The following is a 6,400-nucleotide window of genomic DNA, read 5'->3' on the forward strand; positions in this document are numbered from 1 at the left end:
GTGGAAGGGGGGGGGGGGCTCAGCCACCCTCAGACAAATAAACGCTGCAGTTGAAAATCGTGTTCCCAGCCCCTGCTTCTCATTTACAGGAAAATCAGAACCTCTGGAGAATGGACTGATCCGAACTTACTCGGCTCCCTGGGGCTCCCTCTGCGGGTAGGAGCTCATCCCTGAGCAGCTTTGCCAGGCAGAGCCTGGGGGGCCTGGGGCAGAGCCCCCCTGCACACTGCCCCAGCAGGGATGCTTTGGGGCTCCTTTTGTGCTAACTTGAGATTCTGCCACGGGGAATCTTCTGCCACTGCCACGGGGAGTGGTTTCTTCCCTCCTGTGGCTGCAAAGACACGGGCTTGGATGGATGATAAATGTCTGTGGTGGGAAACACCAGCTGTGGCTGTTGGGTGCAGCTCAGCCAGGCTGCAGGGGGGGCTGTCCCAGGGGAGCAACGTGCCTGCAGCCACGCACAGATCAACCTTTCGGGTGACTAATTCATCCCTGGCTGTCACTGCCAGCTCCAGCAGCTCCCTCATCCCTGCAGGCTGCCCCTCCAAACCCTCCTGCTGACAGTGCCAGCAGGTGCCCCCCATTCCCACCTGCCAACGAGGGGGAGATATGTAGGGATCCTCCCACAGGCCAGAGCTCCTTGGCCAGTCTGATGCAGGTGTGGAGATCTGGTCTAGGAGGTTTTGCAGCCCAAGGAGAACAGAAGTGGTGCCTGGTTGAGGTAAGGAGGAGCTGGTGTGTGTGGGGTGGTGGGGAGGATGCAGGATGTGGGGGTGACTTGGACAGAACTGCCCCACGAGACACTTGGCTGTGTCCTGGGATCAGAACAAAGCTCCTGGTGCTGCTGAGAGCAGATGGCTCTGCTGTGGGGTCCAGGGCTGGGCAGAAGTCAAGCAAACCTCTTCCCTGGTTATTTTAAAGATATGATGTTTATGAATGTGGAAGCATCTACAGGGAGCCAAGCAAGTGAACATGGATGAGGAGGAATGAAAGGGGAATGATGAAGGGAGGAGACAGAAGGGGGGCTGGGAGCATGGAGAGGAGAGTGGGAATTTGACTGCAAGAAAAACCCTGCAGGGCAAGCCAGCAAACTGCTGACTGCACACCCAGCCACTGCTCCTCCAGCAGAGCAACCTGCTGGGAGCTTCCCTTAGTCATAGCACGAGAAAAAGGGGAACAGGTACTGAAACTGAAAAGAGCAAGTTTGAAGAGAAGAAAATAAGTAATTCAGCGTGCTGTGATCCAGCCATGGAACTCCCTGCTGCAGGATGCTACCAAAACAGAGACCTTGAGGAGTGCTGGAAGGTAGCAGGGTCAAAAGTGCTGGAGAACATGGATACCCAGTCTTGTGAGGTTAACAGCACCCAAGAGGGATGCTTGGCTGCTGGCAATAGAGTGGAGTCTGGAAAGCAGATTATTCTGTGTCTGTTGTGGGCCCTGTTCTTTCCCTGGGGTACACGGAGGGTATTTTCCTGCAGGGGGACCCTGGGTGAGAGAGAACTGGTGAGGAGAACTGAAAGGCTCTGAGCAGGAAGAGCAGCAGTATGACCAGATGCCTTGTGACTGCCTGTAGCAAATAGGGCTGCCTCAGATCCAGGCCCTGGTGCGAGTCACAAGGTCTGCAAGAGATGCCCCAGTACAAAAATACTCCATGGAACAGTTTAGTCTTTGCAAAGGAAACAGGGATGGAGAGCAGGGAAAAGGACAGTAGTTGGCAGGGCCAGGCTGTAGAGATGTGGTGAGAAATGCTGGGGGGTGGGGCTGGCAGTGAGCAGTGGGATGGAGAGGAGACCCACAGCATGGAGGGGAGGACAGGGGCTGTGGGTGAGGCTGTGCTGAAGTTCTGGTTCTGTATTTTGCTGCTGCTATAACACCAGCATCTCCTTGTGTGTGTGCTGCTTGTGGCGTGGTGGATCACTGAGCCTGCTCAACACAGACACAAATATGGGTTCAAGTGGGCAAGTGCTGCTGCAGGCTGGTGGGTTCCCATTGCTGGGACTCCCAGAGCTTACCTGGGCACTGCCCTGTCCTCCCTGCTGGAACAGCCAGCCCTGTTTTGAGGCAGGAAAGTTGCTTTTCCCTGTTTTCTCTGTTTGTGTTTTAATTATTATTCTAAGTATAACCCAGTTGCTGCATTTTCATAACTGGTGGTTTCTCATGCTTCAGGTTTTGGTTCTGTTATGGCACCTTCAAAAGCTCTACAGTAAGTGCCTGGAACTTTCAGACTCTGGCTCCATCAGTGTGTGTTTAGGGTCTCTGGCTGCCTGTGTGCGTGGGGAGAGGGGCAACGCCAGGAAAAACACACCAGCTGCATCGAGGGATGATCCTTCCCTTAAAAGGTACAAGAGGGGCAATGCCAAAACCCTGCTCTGTCCTGCACAGCAAAGTGGGCATCCCAGCTAGAGCCACCCCGGGGGTGTATCAGCTTGCAGATGGATTTGGTCCCATCAGGGCCCTCTGGGAGTGTTGGCAGGAGGAGATGTGGAGAGAGGTCATCACTTCTTTTCTCCTGATGTAATTATTGAATGATGCATTTTGGGCTGTAGCTTCTGGCAGGGTGCATGGCTGCAGGGAGCCCGTGGAGGGATGAGAGCAGGGAGGGAAGCTGCTGCTCCAACACGTGGCCACGGGTGGCTGGCAACAGCGTGGGGAGCAGCTGTGGCTGCGAAGCTGGACGGTGCATTTATTTAATGGTGATGAGTGCTGCACTTCCAGGGGAGAACAGCTCTGTCAGGATCCAACAGGAAACTCTAGGGGGAAAAAACCAAACCAAACACCTTGTGCAAAGTGCAGGGAGAGCTCTGCTCGCTCAGGGCCAGGCTCCCTCTGCGCCTTCGGCGGTGCCGGCAGCGCCAGGATCAGTTTCACCCACACTGGGAGAAAGTGCTGTGGAGCCAGATGCTGCTCTGGAGAGAAAGCAGGGACTTCCTGAGGGTGCAGCCCATGCTATCCTGGGGAGAGCAAGTGTTTCCTACTCCCCAGATCCACCCTGAGCTGTGGCAGCAGCTTTCCCAAGCCCTGCAGGACCTGTGACCCAACCTGGGTGGCTCATCCCCATCCCCAGTCCCTTCCCTGCCCGGCCCAGGTGCTGTGGCTGCTCTCTGCTCTCACAGGCTGTGGTTTTGGGTGCTCCTCAGGGGGTGACACGGGCCCGGAGTGGAGTCACACAGGTCTGAACACACATGGTTTCAGTAACAGTGTTTGGGCAATCTTCTGCAACATGGAAGGGGAAAAAAAAACTTTGGCCATAGGAAATGCTGAGGGTTGAGGCAACGTGTTTACTTAACAACATGCGAGTGCTGAACAGTGTGCAGTTGCTCTGGGAAATGAGTATCTTCAAATGCATGGCACTGGATCCTCAAAACTAGGGTCTTGCCTTAAAATGAATCAAGGAAAGGCTCCCTGACACACCAGCAGTGCGGGGTGTGGAGCTGGAGGCTGGAACTGTTTGCTTTGCCCGGGAACACAGAAAGCTGGTGGCAATCTCTAGGCAGGGACTCTGCAGGGTGATCCCCAACGGGGGAGGGAGAACAACGGACTTTCCGTGGCAAAATGGGTTGAGCCAGGTCGGGACCCTGGGGGTGAGAGTGATGGGATCAGGCAGTTGGCTAACAAACGATTGATGGGTGCAGCCCTGGGGCTCCCTGGGTGAGCAGGCAGCCTGCAAGCCCTGCCCGCCGGATCATTGCCCTCAGCTTTTAAAAAAGGAGCAGCGTCCTCCAGGCAGGGTTTGTCCCTCTTGCCCGGGGAGAGTGGATGCCGACCCCACTGGGTGTTCTTGCCCTTTCCCAGCAGTGCCACTGTTAGTGCAGTTAGGTGTTTCGTGGGTGTGGGCAGAGCTCTCCGGCCGGCAGCGCTGCCCGCGCTGATCTCGTACATCTGTGCGTGCACAAGCAGAGATCCGGGGCACCCTCAGGCTGGTGTGACACACTCACCCACTGCCCCTGGGGGGAAACTCGCACGTGTCGTTGGGTTGACAGGACCTGGGTCTGAACCAAGGAGAAAAATGGTGATTGGTCCAAGTCTGATGCAGAAGCTGGGGCCAAAAGCTCTACAGTAAGTGCCTGGAACTTTCAGACTCTGGCTCCATCAGTGTGTGTTTAGGGTCTCTGGCTGCCTGTGTGCGTGGGGAGAGGGGCAACGCCAGGAAAAACACACCAGCTGCATCGAGGGATGATCCTTCCCTTAAAAGGTACAAGAGGGGCAATGCCAAAACCCTGCTCTGTCCTGCACAGCAAAGTGGGCATCCCAGCTAGAGCCACCCCGGGGGTGTATCAGCTTGCAGATGGATTTGGTCCCATCAGGGCCCTCTGGGAGTGTTGGCAGGAGGAGATGTGGAGAGAGGTCATCACTTCTTTTCTCCTGATGTAATTATTGAATGATGCATTTTGGGCTGTAGCTTCTGGCAGGGTGCATGGCTGCAGGGAGCCCGTGGAGGGATGAGAGCAGGGAGGGAAGCTGCTGCTCCAACACGTGGCCACGGGTGGCTGGCAACAGCGTGGGGAGCAGCTGTGGCTGCAAAGCTGGTCGGTGCATTTATTTGATGGTGATGAGTGCTGCACTTCCAGGGGAGAACAGCTCTGTCAGGATCCAACAGGAAACTCTAGGGGGAAAAAACCAAACCAAACACCTTGTGCAAAGTGCAGGGAGAGCTCTGCTCGCTCAGGGCCAGGCTCCCTCTGCGCCTTCGGCGGTGCCGGCAGCGCCAGGATCAGTTTCACCCACACTGGGAGAAAGTGCTGTGGAGCCAGATGCTGCTCTGGAGAGAAAGCAGGGACTTCCTGAGGGTGCAGCCCATGCTATCCTGGGGAGAGCAAGTGTTTCCTACTCCCCAGATCCACCCTGAGCTGTGGCAGCAGCTTTCCCAAGCCCTGCAGGACCTGTGACCCAACCTGGGTGGCTCATCCCCATCCCCAGTCCCTTCCCTGCCCGGCCCAGGTGCTGTGGCTGCTCTCTGCTCTCACAGGCTGTGGTTTTGGGTGCTCCTCAGGGGGTGACACGGGCCCGGAGTGGAGTCACACAGGTCTGAACACACATGGTTTCAGTAACAGTGTTTGGGCAATCTTCTGCAACATGGAAGGGGAAAAAAAAACTTTGGCCATAGGAAATGCTGAGGGTTGAGGCAACGTGTTTACTTAACAACATGCGAGTGCTGAACAGTGTGCAGTTGCTCTGGGAAATGAGTATCTTCAAATGCATGGCACTGGATCCTCAAAACTAGGGTCTTGCCTTAAAATGAATCAAGGAAAGGCTCCCTGACACACCAGCAGTGCGGGGTGTGGAGCTGGAGGCTGGAACTGTTTGCTTTGCCCGGGAACACAGAAAGCTGGTGGCAATCTCTAGGCAGGGACTCTGCAGGGTGATCCCCAACGGGGGAGGGAGAACAACGGACTTTCCGTGGCAAAATGGGTTGAGCCAGGTCGGGACCCTGGGGGTGAGAGTGATGGGATCAGGCAATTGGCTAACAAACGATTGATGGGTGCAGCCCTGGGGCTCCCTGGGTGAGCAGGCAGCCTGCAAGCCCTGCCCGCCGGATCATTGCCCTCAGCTTTTAAAAAAGGAGCAGCGTCCTCCAGGCAGGGTTTGTCCCTCTTGCCCGGGGAGAGTGGATGCCGACCCCACTGGGTGTTCTTGCCCTTTCCCAGCAGTGCCACTGTTAGTGCAGTTAGGTGTTTCGTGGGTGTGGGCAGAGCTCTCCGGCCGGCAGCGCTGCCCGCGCTGATCTCGTACATCTGTGCGTGCACAAGCAGAGATCCGGGGCACCCCCAGGCTGGTGTGACACACTCACCCACTGCCCCTGGGGGGAAACTCGCACGTGTCGTTGGGTTGACAGGACCTGGGTCTGAACCACGGAGAAAAATGGTGATTGGTCCAAGTCTGATGCAGAAGCCGGGGCGGTTCACCCGCCGAGACGCTCGCTGCGGGTGTTTGCTGGGGTCCTGGGGGCAGTAACGGGGCCCCACGCGGGGTGGGAGCCCTGGGACTTAGGGTCTGTGTCCACGTGAGGGCAAACTGCAGAGCAGGACCACTGAAGCGTGCCTGCCCTCAGAAACTTCTCTTGCATGAGGCTCCGCTCGCTATTTTGAGCATCTCCGGCAGCAGCGCAGGCGCTGCTCGCCCGGCTGCGGTCGCGGCTCCTGCCCCAGGCGGGGTCTGGGTCAGGGTCGTTTGTCCCCTGGGGGCGACGGCGGGGGATGCAGCCCCCCCCAGGGGCCCGGGGGCAGCTCGCAGGACGGGCCTGGGGAGCTCTTTGCCGAAGCGTCCCGGTGACAGAGCAGGAGCTGGGGGTAAGATGCTGATTTATTGTTTTTGACCGGTTTTCTGTCGGTTTTGGGGGAGGCTTTTCCCAGGAGGAGCCGAGCCCGGGGCTGGGGCTCGGAGGGGCTCTCCCACCCCGCGG

Source organism: Chaetura pelagica, unplaced genomic scaffold (assembly GCF_000747805.2).
Source record: "Chaetura pelagica isolate M959 unplaced genomic scaffold, ChaPel_1.0 scaffold302, whole genome shotgun sequence".
Classification (NCBI taxonomy): Eukaryota; Metazoa; Chordata; class Aves; order Apodiformes; family Apodidae; genus Chaetura; species Chaetura pelagica.